Source organism: Petromyzon marinus, unplaced genomic scaffold (assembly GCF_048934315.1).
Source record: "Petromyzon marinus isolate PM22_M1 ecotype Great Lakes invasive population unplaced genomic scaffold, UKy_Petmar_22M1.pri1.0 PM_G_Scaffold_58, whole genome shotgun sequence".
Classification (NCBI taxonomy): Eukaryota; Metazoa; Chordata; class Hyperoartia; order Petromyzontiformes; family Petromyzontidae; genus Petromyzon; species Petromyzon marinus.
Window position 1 is genome coordinate 1131299 of NW_027423011.1, and position 19025 is coordinate 1150323.

Sequence of the window (19025 nt, forward strand, 5' to 3'; positions counted from 1 at the left end):
AGCAGAGGTGAGTGTAAATGCGATTGGTATTACCCCAGAGTCGCGGCATCTCTTCAGGAAGGTGAGAGACTCGATCAGCTGAGCTTTCTTATCCCGGAGTTTGTTGAAGGATCTTAAAGTTATGTGAAAACCCTCCCCGTAGAGGCGATTAAATTTTGATTTAAAGCTTTCGTGACTGCAGTAATTCATATTCTTAGTTTTTTCGGTAAAGTCACGTTGAAGAGAAACAACAAAATAACAAAATATATATAAAACAATAAAAAAATTCTCACGACGTTTCGACCATAACTCAAACGGTCATCATCAGGTGTGTCGGTTTGCATAAATGTATTTTGAAAACGGCATATTTATTTATTTACATATATAAAAAAATAACGTTTGCATCACGCGCAACGATTGGCAGTTTGCCCAGGACTAGTCCATCTATTTTTTTTGAAAAGAGGAGGGGGGAGACGAAATTTGTTTTTATGTATGCTGTCTGAAAGCCACTGTAAGCGTGAACAATCAATCAAGAACTGAAATGATTTATGAAATCTTTCCAATGATTGCTAAGATAGAATCCATCTTCTCGGTTGAAATTGTCTCTGTGCTTGTATATGTGGATAGCCTCATGAACGAATCTCTCATGGAAGCCAGATGGCTTACAAAGAACCTCCGTCTTGGAAAAGTCAATGGCATGTGAGCCTACTGAATTAGAACAATGATCTGCTACGGCCGAGGTGTTGGTCCTACCGTGTTTAAGGTCTGCTTTATGTTCACGAATGCGGTCCGAGATATGGCGTTTGGTTTCTCCAATGTAACTACTACCACAGAGGCAACTTAGTTTGTAGACACCAGGGTATTGTATGTCCGGAATCACATCTTTTACAGAGGGAACCAGATCACGGATTTTATGTAATGTGTTGAAACGGACCTGGATCTTGTGTTTATTCAAGATTTTGGAGATCTTTTTTGTGATCCCAGCAATGTAGGGTAAAGTGATGGTTTTGAAAGGCTCCTCAAGAGGGTTCTTCTTCATGGTTTGAGTGATAGCTTTGCGGATTGTATAGTCGGAGTAACCATTAGCCCTAAGAGCTTGGTGTACGTGCTTGAGTTCACTGCTTATGTGTTCCTGGTCGGATATGCATTGGGCTCTATGATACAGAGTCTTGATGAGAGAATTCTTCTGTCATGGATGGTGGTGGGAATCCGGTTTCAGATAAGCATCCGTATGGGTAGCTTTCCTGTAGACAGAGTGGCTCATTGAACCATCAGGTCTCTTTTTAATTAGGACATCCAAAAAAGGTAACTTGCCATCTATTTCGACTTCCATGGTAAATCTGATGGCTGGGTGTATGGAATTGATGTGGTCGAAGAATTGGTCTAGAGCAGGCCGGCCATGTGGCCAGATGACAAAAGTGTCATCCACGTACCTCTTCCATAAGGTTGGGCGCAGAGTGGCAGTCTGGATGGCGTCAGTCTCAAATTTCTCCATGAAAATGTTAGCTATAACTGGAGAAAGGGGGGAGCCCATTGGGGTGCCCTCAGTTTGTTTGTAGAAAGTTCCATTCCAAGTGAAGTATGTATTGGTTAAACAGTGTCTCACCAGGGGGGTACCTCAGTGTTTAGTCCTTGATGAACCAAGTCTTCAATGATTGCAATGGTATCAGGTACAGGAACCTTGGTGAGTAAGGAAACTACATCAAAACTGACAAGCAGGTCGTCTGGGGACAGGGAAATACCCTTGATTGTTGATACCAGGTGAGTAGAATTTTGTACCGCAGAGGTGGTCTTTCCAGTGAAAGGACGCAGGATTTCAGACAAAAAACGAGCTAGTTTGTAGGTGGGGGAGCTGATAGTAGAGACTATGGGACGAAGAGGTGTATCAACTTTATGTATTTTTGGTAAGCCGTATAATCTTGGTGGCCTGGCAGCAGAAGGTTTCAACGAAAACTGTTTAGATTGATCAATTAATGCGGTTGAATCAGAAATTATTTTGTTGGTTTGTGTGACGAGGCTGTTGGTGGGATCTCTTTTTATTTTTGTATAACTACCATCGTCGAGTAATTCTTTAATTTTGTTGTATTCTATTTTATCCATGATGACAGTAGCATTGCCTTTGTCAGCTGAGAGAACTACAATATCATTCCTCTTTTTTAATTTATATAATTCAAAACGCTCATCTTTGCTGAGGTTGCTAGCTGGCACCTTAGCGTTTTTGAGGGTTGCAGCGATTTCAGATCTTGCTACGTCTGCAGCGATGTGACCCAGGCCCCTGAGAGCAACGTCTACTTGGGCAATTATATCATTAACTGGTATGTGTTTAGGTGTGACTGCAAAGTTTAGACCTTTAGCTAAAACGGATTTCAGACCATCGGAAATAGAACTGTTACTGCGATTAATTACGACTTTATTAACGTCTAACTTTTTGGTGTGTGGGTCTGGTCTTTTGTTGAAGAGGAGGTTAAATTTGGAAATCAGGTTTTCCTTACATTTGGTCGACATAGTAGCAGCTGAAGAGGCAGTCATATTGTCTACATGTTCCCAATCCGATGTGGACATTATTGCCGTCAATGATAAGTGTGATTTGTAGAGTGTCTTGTCTAACTGATCTAGTTCTGTGCGTATAAGTCTGATTTTTTCTGAGATAAGAGCTAAGCTAGTTTTGAAAAGAATTCGTTTCGCATTAGAAGAAGTTACAGTAGCAGAGGTGAGTGTAAATGCGATTGGTATTACCCCAGAGTCGCGGCATCTCTTCAGGAAGGTGAGAGACTCGATCAGCTGAGCTTTCTTATCCCGGAGTTTGTTGAAGGATCTTAAAGTTATGTGAAAACCCTCCCCGTAGAGGCGACTAAATTTTGATTTAAAGCTTTCGTGACTGCAGTAATTCATATTCTTAGTTTTTTCGGTAAAGTCACGTTGAAGAGAAACAACAAAATAACAAAATATATATAAAACAATAAAAAAATTCTCACGACGTTTCGACCATAACTCAAACGGTCATCATCAGGTGTGTCGGTTTGCATAAATGTATTTTGAAAACGGCATATTTATTTATATATATAAAAAATAACGTTTGCGTCACGCGCAACGATTGGCAGTTTGCCCAGGACTAGTCCATCTATTTTTTTTGAAAAGAGGAGGGGGGAGACGAAATTTGTTTTTATGTATGCTGTCTGAAAGCCACTGTAAGCGTGAACAATCAATCAAGAACTGAAATGATTTATGAAATCTTTCCAATGATTGCTGAGATAGAATCCATCTTCTCGGTTGAAATTGTCTCTGTGCTTGTATATGTGGATAGCCTCATGAACGAATCTCTCATGGAAGCCAGATGGCTTACAAAGAACCTCCGTCTTGGAAAAGTCAATGGCATGTGAGCCTACTGAATTAGAACAATGATCTGCTACGGCCGAGGTGTTGGTCCTACCGTGTTTAAGGTCTGCTTTATGTTCACGAATGCGGTCCGAGATATGGCGTTTGGTTTCTCCAATGTAACTACTACCACAGAGGCAACTTAGTTTGTAGACACCAGGGTATTGTATGTCCGGAATCACATCTTTTACAGACGGAACCAGATCACGGATTTTATGTAATGTGTTGAAACGGACCTGGATCTTGTGTTTATTCAAGATTTTGGAGATCTTTTTTGTGATCCCAGCAATGTAGGGTAAAGTGATGGTTTTGAAAGGCTCCTCAAGAGGGTTCTTCTTCATGGTTTGAGTGATAGCTTTGCGGATTGTATAGTCGGAGTAACCATTAGCCCTAAGAGCTTGGTGTACGTGCTTGAGTTCACTGCTTATGTGTTCCTGGTCGGATATGCATTGGGCTCTATGATACAGAGTCTTGATGAGAGAATTCTTCTGTCATGGATGGTGGTGGGAATCCGGTTTCAGATAAGCATCCGTATGGGTAGCTTTCCTGTAGACAGAGTGGCTCATTGAACCATCAGGTCTCTTTTTAATTAGGACATCCAAAAAAGGTATCTTGCCATCTATTTCGACTTCCATGGTAAATCTGATGGCTGGGTGTATGGAATTGATGTGGTCAAAGAATTGGTCTAGAGCAGGCCGGCCATGTGGCCAGATGACAAAAGTGTCATCCACGTACCTCTTCCATAAGGTTGGGCGCAGAGTGGCAGTCTGGATGGCGTCAGTCTCAAATTTCTCCATGAAAATGTTAGCTATAACTGGAGAAAGGGGGGAGCCCATTGGGGTGCCCTCAGTTTGTTTGTAGAAAGTTCCATTCCAAGTGAAGTATGTATTGGTTAAACAGTGTCTCACCAGGGGGGTACCTCAGTGTTTAGTCCTTGATGAACCAAGTCTTCAATGATTGCAATGGTATCAGGTACAGGAACCTTGGTGAGTAAGGAAACTACATCAAAACTGACAAGCAGGTCGTCTGGGGACAGGGAAATACCCTTGATTGTTGATACCAGGTGAGTAGAATTTTGTACCGCAGAGGTGGTCTTTCCAGTGAAAGGACGCAGGATTTCAGACAAAAAACGAGCTAGTTTGTAGGTGGGGGAGCTGATAGTAGAGACTATGGGATGAAGAGGTGTATCAACTTTATGTATTTTTGGTAAGCCGTATAATCTTGGTGGCCTGGCAGCAGAAGGTTTCAACGAAAACTGTTTAGATTGATCAATTAATGCGGTTGAATCAGAAATTATTTTGTTGGTTTGTGTGACGAGGCTGTTGGTGGGATCTCTTTTTATTTTTGTATAACTACCATCGTCGAGTAATTCTTTAATTTTGTTGTTGTATTCTATTTTATCCATGATGACAGTAGCATTGCCTTTGTCAGCTGAGAGAACTACAATATCATTCCTCTTTTTTAATTTATATAATTCAAAACGCTCATCTTTGCTGAGGTTGCTAGCTGGCACCTTAGCGTTTTTGAGGGTTGCAGCGATTTCAGATCTTGCTACGTCTGCAGCGATGTGACCCAGGCCCCTGAGAGCAACGTCTACTTGGGCAATTATATCATTAACTGGTATGTGTTTAGGTGTGACTGCAAAGTTTAGACCTTTAGCTAAAACGGATTTCAGACCATCGGAAATAGAACTGTTACTGCGATTAATTACGACTTTATTAACGTCTAACTTTTTGGTGTGTGGGTCTGGTCTTTTGTTGAAGAGGAGGTTAAATTTGGAAATCAGGTTTTCCTTACATTTGGTCGACATAGTAGCAGCTGAAGAGGCAGTCATATTGTCTACATGTTCCCAATCCGATGTGGACATTATTGCCGTCAATGATAAGTGTGATTTGTAGAGTGTCTTGTCTAACTGATCTAGTTCTGTGCGTATAAGTCAGATTTTTTCTGAGATAAGAGCTAAGCTAGTTTTGAAAAGAATTCGTTTCGCATTAGAAGAAGTTACAGTAGCAGAGGTGAGTGTAAATGCGATTGGTATTACCCCAGAGTCGCGGCATCTCTTCAGGAAGGTGAGAGACTCGATCAGCTGAGCTTTCTTATCCCGGAGTTTGTTGAAGGATCTTAAAGTTATGTGAAAACCCTCCCCGTAGAGGCGACTAAATTTTGATTTAAAGCTTTCGTGACTGCAGTAATTCATATTCTTAGTTTTTTCGGTAAAGTCACGTTGAAGAGAAACAACAAAATAACAAAATATATATAAAACAATAAAAAAATTCTCACGACGTTTCGACCATAACTCAAACGGTCATCATCAGGTGTGTCGGTTTGCATAAATGTATTTTGAAAACGGCATATTTATTTATATATATAAAAAATAACGTTTGCGTCACGCGCAACGATTGGCAGTTTGCCCAGGACTAGTCCATCTATTTTTTTTGAAAAGAGGAGGGGGGAGACGAAATTTGTTTTTATGTATGCTGTCTGAAAGCCACTGTAAGCGTGAACAATCAATCAAGAACTGAAATGATTTATGAAATCTTTCCAATGATTGCTAAGATAGAATCCATCTTCTCGGTTGAAATTGTCTCTGTGCTTGTATATGTGGATAGCCTCATGAACGAATCTCTCATGGAAGCCAGATGGCTTACAAAGAACCTCCGTCTTGGAAAAGTCAATGGCATGTGAGCCTACTGAATTAGAACAATGATCTGCTACGGCCGAGGTGTTGGTCCTACCGTGTTTAAGGTCTGCTTTATGTTCACGAATGCGGTCCGAGATATGGCGTTTGGTTTCTCCAATGTAACTACTACCACAGAGGCAACTTAGTTTGTAGACACCAGGGTATTGTATGTCCGGAATCACATCTTTTACAGACGGAACCAGATCACGGATTTTATGTAATGTGTTGAAACGGACCTGGATCTTGTGTTTATTCAAGATTTTGGAGATCTTTTTTGTGATCCCAGCAATGTAGGGTAAAGTGATGGTTTTGAAAGGCTCCTCAAGAGGGTTCTTCTTCATGGTTTGAGTGATAGCTTTGCGGATTGTATAGTCGGAGTAACCATTAGCCCTAAGAGCTTGGTGTACGTGCTTGAGTTCACTGCTTATGTGTTCCTGGTCGGATATGCATTGGGCTCTATGATACAGAGTCTTGATGAGAGAATTCTTCTGTCATGGATGGTGGTGGGAATCCGGTTTCAGATAAGCATCCGTATGGGTAGCTTTCCTGTAGACAGAGTGGCTCATTGAACCATCAGGTCTCTTTTTAATTAGGACATCCAAAAAAGGTATCTTGCCATCTATTTCGACTTCCATGGTAAATCTGATGGCTGGGTGTATGGAATTGATGTGGTCGAAGAATTGGTCTAGAGCAGGCCGGCCATGTGGCCAGATGACAAAAGTGTCATCCACGTACCTCTTCCATAAGGTTGGGCGCAGAGTGGCAGTCTGGATGGCGTCAGTCTCAAATTTCTCCATGAAAATGTTAGCTATAACTGGAGAAAGGGGGGAGCCCATTGGGGTGCCCTCAGTTTGTTTGTAGAAAGTTCCATTCCAAGTGAAGTATGTATTGGTTAAACAGTGTCTCACCAGGGGGGTACCTCAGTGTTTAGTCCTTGATGAACCAAGTCTTCAATGATTGCAATGGTATCAGGTACAGGAACCTTGGTGAGTAAGGAAACTACATCAAAACTGACAAGCAGGTCGTCTGGGGACAGGGAAATACCCTTGATTGTTGATACCAGGTGAGTAGAATTTTGTACCGCAGAGGTGGTCTTTCCAGTGAAAGGACGCAGGATTTCAGACAAAAAACGAGCTAGTTTGTAGGTGGGGGAGCTGATAGTAGAGACTATGGGACGAAGAGGTGTATCAACTTTATGTATTTTTGGTAAGCCGTATAATCTTGGTGGCCTGGCAGCAGAAGGTTTCAACGAAAACTGTTTAGATTGATCAATTAATGCGGTTGAATCAGAAATTATTTTGTTGGTTTGTGTGACGAGGCTGTTGGTGGGATCTCTTTTTATTTTTGTATAACTACCATCGTCGAGTAATTCTTTAATTTTGTTGTTGTATTCTATTTTATCCATGATGACAGTAGCATTGCCTTTGTCAGCTGAGAGAACTACAATATCATTCCTCTTTTTTAATTTATATAATTCAAAACGCTCATCTTTGCTGAGGTTGCTAGCTGGCACCTTAGCGTTTTTGAGGGTTGCAGCGATTTCAGATCTTGCTACGTCTGCAGCGATGTGACCCAGGCCCCTGAGAGCAACGTCTACTTGGGCAATTATATCATTAACTGGTATGTGTTTAGGTGTGACTGCAAAGTTTAGACCTTTAGCTAAAACGGATTTCAGACCATCGGAAATAGAACTGTTACTGCGATTAATTACGACTTTATTAACGTCTAACTTTTTGGTGTGTGGGTCTGGTCTTTTGTTGAAGAGGAGGTTAAATTTGAAAATCAGGTTTTCCTTACATTTGGTCGACATAGTAGCAGCTGAAGAGGCAGTCATATTGTCTACATGTTCCCAATCCGATGTGGACATTATTGCCGTCAATGATAAGTGTGATTTGTAGAGTGTCTTGTCTAACTGATCTAGTTCTGTGCGTATAAGTCTGATTTTTTCTGAGATAAGAGCTAAGCTAGTTTTGAAAAGAATTCGTTTCGCATTAGAAGAAGTTACAGTAGCAGAGGTGAGTGTAAATGCGATTGGTATTACCCCAGAGTCGCGGCATCTCTTCAGGAAGGTGAGAGACTCGATCAGCTGAGCTTTCTTATCCCGGAGTTTGTTGAAGGATCTTAAAGTTATGTGAAAACCCTCCCCGTAGAGGCGACTAAATTTTGATTTAAAGCTTTCGTGACTGCAGTAATTCATATTCTTAGTTTTTTCGGTAAAGTCACGTTGAAGAGAAACAACAAAATAACAAAATATATATAAAACAATAAAAAAATTCTCACGACGTTTCGACCATAACTCAAACGGTCATCATCAGGTGTGTCGGTTTGCATAAATGTATTTTGAAAACGGCATATTTATTTATATATATAAAAAATAACGTTTGCGTCACGCGCAACGATTGGCAGTTTGCCCAGGACTAGTCCATCTATTTTTTTTGAAAAGAGGAGGGGGGAGACGAAATTTGTTTTTATGTATGCTGTCTGAAAGCCACTGTAAGCGTGAACAATCAATCAAGAACTGAAATGATTTATGAAATCTTTCCAATGATTGCTAAGATAGAATCCATCTTCTCGGTTGAAATTGTCTCTGTGCTTGTATATGTGGATAGCCTCATGAACGAATCTCTCATGGAAGCCAGATGGCTTACAAAGAACCTCCGTCTTGGAAAAGTCAATGGCATGTGAGCCTACTGAATTAGAACAATGATCTGCTACGGCCGAGGTGTTGGTCCTACCGTGTTTAAGGTCTGCTTTATGTTCACGAATGCGGTCCGAGATATGGCGTTTGGTTTCTCCAATGTAACTACTACCACAGAGGCAACTTAGTTTGTAGACACCAGGGTATTGTATGTCCGGAATCACATCTTTTACAGACGGAACCAGATCACGGATTTTATGTAATGTGTTGAAACGGACCTGGATCTTGTGTTTATTCAAGATTTTGGAGATCTTTTTTGTGATCCCAGCAATGTAGGGTAAAGTGATGGTTTTGAAAGGCTCCTCAAGAGGGTTCTTCTTCATGGTTTGAGTGATAGCTTTGCGGATTGTATAGTCGGAGTAACCATTAGCCCTAAGAGCTTGGTGTACGTGCTTGAGTTCACTGCTTATGTGTTCCTGGTCGGATATGCATTGGGCTCTATGATACAGAGTCTTGATGAGAGAATTCTTCTGTCATGGATGGTGGTGGGAATCCGGTTTCAGATAAGCATCCGTATGGGTAGCTTTCCTGTAGACAGAGTGGCTCATTGAACCATCAGGTCTCTTTTTAATTAGGACATCCAAAAAAGGTATCTTGCCATCTATTTCGACTTCCATGGTAAATCTGATGGCTGGGTGTATGGAATTGATGTGGTCGAAGAATTGGTCTAGAGCAGGCCGGCCATGTGGCCAGATGACAAAAGTGTCATCCACGTACCTCTTCCATAAGGTTGGGCGCAGAGTGGCAGTCTGGATGGCGTCAGTCTCAAATTTCTCCATGAAAATGTTAGCTATAACTGGAGAAAGGGGGGAGCCCATTGGGGTGCCCTCAGTTTGTTTGTAGAAAGTTCCATTCCAAGTGAAGTATGTATTGGTTAAACAGTGTCTCACCAGGGGGGTACCTCAGTGTTTAGTCCTTGATGAACCAAGTCTTCAATGATTGCAATGGTATCAGGTACAGGAACCTTGGTGAGTAAGGAAACTACATCAAAACTGACAAGCAGGTCGTCTGGGGACAGGGAAATACCCTTGATTGTTGATACCAGGTGAGTAGAATTTTGTACCGCAGAGGTGGTCTTTCCAGTGAAAGGACGCAGGATTTCAGACAAAAAACGAGCTAGTTTGTAGGTGGGGGAGCTGATAGTAGAGACTATGGGACGAAGAGGTGTATCAACTTTATGTATTTTTGGTAAGCCGTATAATCTTGGTGGCCTGGCAGCAGAAGGTTTCAACGAAAACTGTTTAGATTGATCAATTAATGCGGTTGAATCAGAAATTATTTTGTTGGTTTGTGTGACGAGGCTGTTGGTGGGATCTCTTTTTATTTTTGTATAACTACCATCGTCGAGTAATTCTTTAATTTTGTTGTATTCTATTTTATCCATGATGACAGTAGCATTGCCTTTGTCAGCTGAGAGAACTACAATATCATTCCTCTTTTTTAATTTATATAATTCAAAACGCTCATCTTTGCTGAGGTTGCTAGCTGGCACCTTAGCGTTTTTGAGGGTTGCAGCGATTTCAGATCTTGCTACGTCTGCAGCGATGTGACCCAGGCCCCTGAGAGCAACGTCTACTTGGGCAATTATATCATTAACTGGTATGTGTTTAGGTGTGACTGCAAAGTTTAGACCTTTAGCTAAAACGGATTTCAGACCATCGGAAATAGAACTGTTACTGCGATTAATTACGACTTTATTAACGTCTAACTTTTTGGTGTGTGGGTCTGGTCTTTTGTTGAAGAGGAGGTTAAATTTGGAAATCAGGTTTTCCTTACATTTGGTCGACATAGTAGCAGCTGAAGAGGCAGTCATATTGTCTACATGTTCCCAATCCGATGTGGACATTATTGCCGTCAATGATAAGTGTGATTTGTAGAGTGTCTTGTCTAACTGATCTAGTTCTGTGCGTATAAGTCTGATTTTTTCTGAGATAAGAGCTAAGCTAGTTTTGAAAAGAATTCGTTTCGCATTAGAAGAAGTTACAGTAGCAGAGGTGAGTGTAAATGCGATTGGTATTACCCCAGAGTCGCGGCATCTCTTCAGGAAGGTGAGAGACTCGATCAGCTGAGCTTTCTTATCCCGGAGTTTGTTGAAGGATCTTAAAGTTATGTGAAAACCCTCCCCGTAGAGGCGACTAAATTTTGATTTAAAGCTTTCGTGACTGCAGTAATTCATATTCTTAGTTTTTTCGGTAAAGTCACGTTGAAGAGAAACAACAAAATAACAAAATATATATAAAACAATAAAAAAATTCTCACGACGTTTCGACCATAACTCAAACGGTCATCATCAGGTGTGTCGGTTTGCATAAATGTATTTTGAAAACGGCATATTTATTTATATATATAAAAAATAACGTTTGCGTCACGCGCAACGATTGGCAGTTTGCCCAGGACTAGTCCATCTATTTTTTTTTAAAAGAGGAGGGGGGAGACGAAATTTGTTTTTATGTATGCTGTCTGAAAGCCACTGTAAGCGTGAACAATCAATCAAGAACTGAAATGATTTATGAAATCTTTCCAATGATTGCTAAGATAGAATCCATCTTCTCGGTTGAAATTGTCTCTGTGCTTGTATATGTGGATAGCCTCATGAACGAATCTCTCATGGAAGCCAGATGGCTTACAAAGAACCTCCGTCTTGGAAAAGTCAATGGCATGTGAGCCTACTGAATTAGAACAATGATCTGCTACGGCCGAGGTGTTGGTCCTACCGTGTTTAAGGTCTGCTTTATGTTCACGAATGCGGTCCGAGATATGGCGTTTGGTTTCTCCAATGTAACTACTACCACAGAGGCAACTTAGTTTGTAGACACCAGGGTATTGTATGTCCGGAATCACATCTTTTACAGACGGAACCAGATCACGGATTTTATGTAATGTGTTGAAACGGACCTGGATCTTGTGTTTATTCAAGATTTTGGAGATCTTTTTTGTGATCCCAGCAATGTAGGGTAAAGTGATGGTTTTGAAAGGCTCCTCAAGAGGGTTCTTCTTCATGGTTTGAGTGATAGCTTTGCGGATTGTATAGTCGGAGTAACCATTAGCCCTAAGAGCTTGGTGTACGTGCTTGAGTTCACTGCTTATGTGTTCCTGGTCGGATATGCATTGGGCTCTATGATACAGAGTCTTGATGAGAGAATTCTTCTGTCATGGATGGTGGTGGGAATCCGGTTTCAGATAAGCATCCGTATGGGTAGCTTTCCTGTAGACAGAGTGGCTCATTGAACCATCAGGTCTCTTTTTAATTAGGACATCCAAAAAAGGTATCTTGCCATCTATTTCGACTTCCATGGTAAATCTGATGGCTGGGTGTATGGAATTGATGTGGTCGAAGAATTGGTCTAGAGCAGGCCGGCCATGTGGCCAGATGACAAAAGTGTCATCCACGTACCTCTTCCATAAGGTTGGGCGCAGAGTGGCAGTCTGGATGGCGTCAGTCTCAAATTTCTCCATGAAAATGTTAGCTATAACTGGAGAAAGGGGGGAGCCCATTGGGGTGCCCTCAGTTTGTTTGTAGAAAGTTCCATTCCAAGTGAAGTATGTATTGGTTAAACAGTGTCTCACCAGGGGGGTACCTCAGTGTTTAGTCCTTGATGAACCAAGTCTTCAATGATTGCAATGGTATCAGGTACAGGAACCTTGGTGAGTAAGGAAACTACATCAAAACTGACAAGCAGGTCGTCTGGGGACAGGGAAATACCCTTGATTGTTGATACCAGGTGAGTAGAATTTTGTACCGCAGAGGTGGTCTTTCCAGTGAAAGGACGCAGGATTTCAGACAAAAAACGAGCTAGTTTGTAGGTGGGGGAGCTGATAGTAGAGACTATGGGACGAAGAGGTGTATCAACTTTATGTATTTTTGGTAAGCCGTATAATCTTGGTGGCCTGGCAGCAGAAGGTTTCAACGAAAACTGTTTAGATTGATCAATTAATGCGGTTGAATCAGAAATTATTTTGTTGGTTTGTGTGACGAGGCTGTTGGTGGGATCTCTTTTTATTTTTGTATAACTACCATCGTCGAGTAATTCTTTAATTTTGTTGTTGTATTCTATTTTATCCATGATGACAGTAGCATTGCCTTTGTCAGCTGAGAGAACTACAATATCATTCCTCTTTTTTAATTTATATAATTCAAAACGCTCATCTTTGCTGAGGTTGCTAGCTGGCACCTTAGCGTTTTTGAGGGTTGCAGCGATTTCAGATCTTGCTACGTCTGCAGCGATGTGACCCAGGCCCCTGAGAGCAACGTCTACTTGGGCAATTATATCATTAACTGGTATGTGTTTAGGTGTGACTGCAAAGTTTAGACCTTTAGCTAAAACGGATTTCAGACCATCGGAAATAGAACTGTTACTGCGATTAATTACGACTTTATTAACGTCTAACTTTTTGGTGTGTGGGTCTGGTCTTTTGTTGAAGAGGAGGTTAAATTTGGAAATCAGGTTTTCCTTACATTTGGTCGACATAGTAGCAGCTGAAGAGGCAGTCATATTGTCTACATGTTCCCAATCCGATGTGGACATTATTGCCGTCAATGATAAGTGTGATTTGTAGAGTGTCTTGTCTAACTGATCTAGTTCTGTGCGTATAAGTCTGATTTTTTCTGAGATAAGAGCTAAGCTAGTTTTGAAAAGAATTCGTTTCGCATTAGAAGAAGTTACAGTAGCAGAGGTGAGTGTAAATGCGATTGGTATTACCCCAGAGTCGCGGCATCTCTTCAGGAAGGTGAGAGACTCGATCAGCTGAGCTTTCTTATCCCGGAGTTTGTTGAAGGATCTTAAAGTTATGTGAAAACCCTCCCCGTAGAGGCGACTAAATTTTGATTTAAAGCTTTCGTGACTGCAGTAATTCATATTCTTAGTTTTTTCGGTAAAGTCACGTTGAAGAGAAACAACAAAATAACAAAATATATATAAAACAATAAAAAAATTCTCACGACGTTTCGACCATAACTCAAACGGTCATCATCAGGTGTGTCGGTTTGCATAAATGTATTTTGAAAACGGCATATTTATTTATATATATAAAAAATAACGTTTGCGTCACGCGCAACGATTGGCAGTTTGCCCAGGACTAGTCCATCTATTTTTTTTGAAAAGAGGAGGGGGGAGACGAAATTTGTTTTTATGTATGCTGTCTGAAAGCCACTGTAAGCGTGAACAATCAATCAAGAACTGAAATGATTTATGAAATCTTTCCAATGATTGCTAAGATAGAATCCATCTTCTCGGTTGAAATTGTCTCTGTGCTTGTATATGTGGATAGCCTCATGAACGAATCTCTCATGGAAGCCAGATGGCTTACAAAGAACCTCCGTCTTGGAAAAGTCAATGGCATGTGAGCCTACTGAATTAGAACAATGATCTGCTACGGCCGAGGTGTTGGTCCTACCGTGTTTAAGGTCTGCTTTATGTTCACGAATGCGGTCCGAGATATGGCGTTTGGTTTCTCCAATGTAACTACTACCACAGAGGCAACTTAGTTTGTAGACACCAGGGTATTGTATGTCCGGAATCACATCTTTTACAGACGGAACCAGATCACGGATTTTATGTAATGTGTTGAAACGGACCTGGATCTTGTGTTTATTCAAGATTTTGGAGCTCTTTTTTGTGATCCCAGCAATGTAGGGTAAAGTGATGGTTTTGAAAGGCTCCTCAAGAGGGTTCTTCTTCATGGTTTGAGTGATAGCTTTGCGGATTGTATAGTCGGAGTAACCATTAGCCCTAAGAGCTTGGTGTACGTGCTTGAGTTCACTGCTTATGTGTTCCTGGTCGGATATGCATTGGGCTCTATGATACAGAGTCTTGATGAGAGAATTCTTCTGTCATGGATGGTGGTGGGAATCCGGTTTCAGATAAGCATCCGTATGGGTAGCTTTCCTGTAGACAGAGTGGCTCATTGAACCATCAGGTCTCTTTTTAATTAGGACATCCAAAAAAGGTATCTTGCCATCTATTTCGACTTCCATGGTAAATCTGATGGCTGGGTGTATGGAATTGATGTGGTCGAAGAATTGGTCTAGAGCAGGCCGGCCATGTGGCCAGATGACAAAAGTGTCATCCACGTACCTCTTCCATAAGGTTGGGCGCAGAGTGGCAGTCTGGATGGCGTCAGTCTCAAATTTCTCCATGAAAATGTTAGCTATAACTGGAGAAAGGGGGGAGCCCATTGGGGTGCCCTCAGTTTGTTTGTAGAAAGTTCCATTCCAAGTGAAGTATGTATTGGTTAAACAGTGTCTCACCAGGGGGGTACCTCAGTGTTTAGTCCTTGATGAACCAAGTCTTCAATGATTGCAATGGTATCAGGTACAGGAACCTTGGTGAGTAAGGAAACTACATCAAAACTGACAAGCAGGTCGTCTGGGGACAGGGAAATACCCTTGATTGTTGATACCAGGTGAGTAGAATTTTGTACCGCAGAGGTGGTCTTTCCAGTGAAAGGACGCAGGATTTCAGACAAAAAACGAGCTAGTTTGTAGGTGGGGGAGCTGATAGTAGAGACTATGGGACGAAGAGGTGTATCAACTTTATGTATTTTTGGTAAGCCGTATAATCTTGGTGGCCTGGCAGCAGAAGGTTTCAACGAAAACTGTTTAGATTGATCAATTAATGCGGTTGAATCAGAAATTATTTTGTTGGTTTGTGTGACGAGGCTGTTGGTGGGATCTCTTTTTATTTTTGTATAACTACCATCGTCGAGTAATTCTTTAATTTTGTTGTTGTATTCTATTTTATCCATGATGACAGTAGCATTGCCTTTGTCAGCTGAGAGAACTACAATATCATTCCTCTTTTTTAATTTATATAATTCAAAACGCTCATCTTTGCTGAGGTTGCTAGCTGGCACCTTAGCGTTTTTGAGGGTTGCAGCGATTTCAGATCTTGCTACGTCTGCAGCGATGTGACCCAGGCCCCTGAGAGCAACGTCTACTTGGGCAATTATATCATTAACTGGTATGTGTTTAGGTGTGACTGCAAAGTTTAGACCTTTAGCTAAAACGGATTTCAGACCATCGGAAATAGAACTGTTACTGCGATTAATTACGACTTTATTAACGTCTAACTTTTTGGTGTGTGGGTCTGGTCTTTTGTTGAAGAGGAGGTTAAATTTGGAAATCAGGTTTTCCTTACATTTGGTCGACATAGTAGCAGCTGAAGAGGCAGTCATATTGTCTACATGTTCCCAATCCGATGTGGACATTATTGCCGTCAATGATAAGTGTGATTTGTAGAGTGTCTTGTCTAACTGATCTAGTTCTGTGCGTATAAGTCTGATTTTTTCTGAGATAAGAGCTAAGCTAGTTTTGAAAAGAATTCGTTTCGCATTAGAAGAAGTTACAGTAGCAGAGGTGAGTGTAAATGCGATTGGTATTACCCCAGAGTCGCGGCATCTCTTCAGGAAGGTGAGAGACTCGATCAGCTGAGCTTTCTTATCCCGGAGTTTGTTGAAGGATCTTAAAGTTATGTGAAAACCCTCCCCGTAGAGGCGACTAAATTTTGATTTAAAGCTTTCGTGACTGCAGTAATTCATATTCTTAGTTTTTTCGGTAAAGTCACGTTGAAGAGAAACAACAAAATAACAAAATATATATAAAACAATAAAAAAATTCTCACGACGTTTCGACCATAACTCAAACGGTCATCATCAGGTGTGTCGGTTTGCATAAATGTATTTTGAAAACGGCATATTTATTTATATATATAAAAATAACGTTTGCGTCACGCGCAACGATTGGCAGTTTGCCCAGGACTAGTCCATCTATTTTTTTTGAAAAGAGGAGGGGGGAGACGAAATTTGTTTTTATGTATGCTGTCTGAAAGCCACTGTAAGCGTGAACAATCAATCAAGAACTGAAATGATTTATGAAATCTTTCCAATGATTGCTAAGATAGAATCCATCTTCTCGGTTGAAATTGTCTCTGTGCTTGTATATGTGGATAGCCTCATGAACGAATCTCTCATGGAAGCCAGATGGCTTACAAAGAACCTCCGTCTTGGAAAAGTCAATGGCATGTGAGCCTACTGAATTAGAACAATGATCTGCTACGGCCGAGGTGTTGGTCCTACCGTGTTTAAGGTCTGCTTTATGTTCACGAATGCGGTCCGAGATATGGCGTTTGGTTTCTCCAATGTAACTACTACCACAGAGGCAACTTAGTTTGTAGACACCAGGGTATTGTATGTCCGGAATCACATCTTTTACAGACGGAACCAGATCACGGATTTTATGTAATGTGTTGAAACGGACCTGGATCTTGTGTTTATTCAAGATTTTGGAGATCTTTTTTGTGATCCCAGCAATGTAGGGTAAAGTGATGGTTTTGAAAGGCTCCTCAAGAGGGTTCTTCTTCATGGTTTGAGTGATAGCTTTGCGGATTGTATAGTCGGAGTAACCATTAGCCCTAAGAGCTTGGTGTACGTGCTTGAGTTCACTGCTTATGTGTTCCTGGTCGGATATGCATTGGGCTCTATGATACAGAGTCTTGATGAGAGAATTCTTCTGTCATGGATGGTGGTGGGAATCCGGTTTCAGATAAGCATCCGTATGGGTAGCTTTCCTGTAGACAGAGTGGCTCATTGAACCATCAGGTCTCTTTTTAATTAGGACATCCAAAAAAGGTATCTTGCCATCTATTTCGACTTCCATGGTAAATCTGATGGCTGGGTGTATGGAATTGATGTGGTCGAAGAATTGGTCTAGAGCAGGCCGGCCATGTGGCCAGATGACAAAAGTGTCATCCACGTACCTCTTCCATAAGGTTGGGCGCAGAGTGGCAGTCTGGATGGCGTCAGTCTCAAATTTCTCCATGAAAATGTTAGCTATAACTGGAGAAAGGGGGGAGCCCATTGGGGTGCCCTCAGTTTGTTTGTAGAAAGTTCCATTCCAAGTGAAGTATGTATTGGTTAAACAGTGTCTCACCAGGGGGGTACCTCAGTGTTTAGTCCTTGATGAACCAAGTCTTCAATGATTGCAATGGTATCAGGTACAGGAACCTTGGTGAGTAAGGAAACTACATCAAAACTGACAAGCAGGTCGTCTGGGGACAGGGAAATACCCTTGATTGTTGATACCAGGTGAGTAGAATTTTGTACCGCAGAGGTGGTCTTTCCAGTGAAAGGACGCAGGATTTCAGACAAAAAACGAGCTAGTTTGTAGGTGGGGGAGCTGATAGTAGAGACTATGGGACGAAGAGGTGTATCAACTTTATGTATTTTTGGTAAGCCGTATAATCTTGGTGGCCTGGCAGCAGAAGGTTTCAACGAAAACTGTTTAGATTGATCAATTAATGCGGTTGAATCAGAAATTATTTTGTTGGTTTGTGTGACGAGGCTGTTGGTGGGATCTCTTTTTATTTTTGTATAACTACCATCGTCGAGTAATTCTTTAATTTTGTTGTTGTATTCTATTTTATCCATGATGACAGTAGCATTGCCTTTGTCAGCTGAGAGAACTACAATATCATTCCTCTTTTTTAATTTATATAATTCAAAACGCTCATCTTTGCTGAGGTTGCTAGCTGGCACCTTAGCGTTTTTGAGGGTTGCAGCGATTTCAGATCTTGCTACGTCTGCAGCGATGTGACCCAGGCCCCTGAGAGCAACGTCTACTTGGGCAATTATATCATTAACTGGTATGTGTTTAGGTGTGACTGCAAAGTTTAGACCTTTAGCTAAAACGGATTTCAGACCATCGGAAATAGAACTGTTACTGCGATTAATTACGACTTTATTAACGTCTAACTTTTTGGTGTGTGGGTCTGGTCTTTTGTTGAAGAGGAGGTTAAATTTGGAAATCAGGTTTTCCTTACATTTGGTCGACATAGTAGCAGCTGAAGAGGCAGTCATATTGTCTACATGTTCCCAATCCGATGTGGACATTATTGCCGTCAATGATAAGTGTGATTTGTAGAGTGTCTTGTCTAACTGATCTAGTTCTGTGCGTATAAGTCAGATTTTTTCTGAGATAAGAGCTAAGCTAGTTTTGAAAAGAATTCGTTTCGCATTAGAAGAAGTTACAGTAGCAGAGGTGAGTGTAAATGCGATTGGTATTACCCCAGAGTCGCGGCATCTCTTCAGGAAGGTGAGAGACTCGATCAGCTGAGCTTTCTTATCCCGGAGTTTGTTGAAGGATCTTAAAGTTATGTGAAAACCCTCCCCGTAGAGGCGACTAAATTTTGATTTAAAGCTTTCGTGACTGCAGTAATTCATATTCTTAGTTTTTTCGGTAAAGTCACGTTGAAGAGAAACAACAAAATAACAAAATATATATAAAACAATAAAAAAATT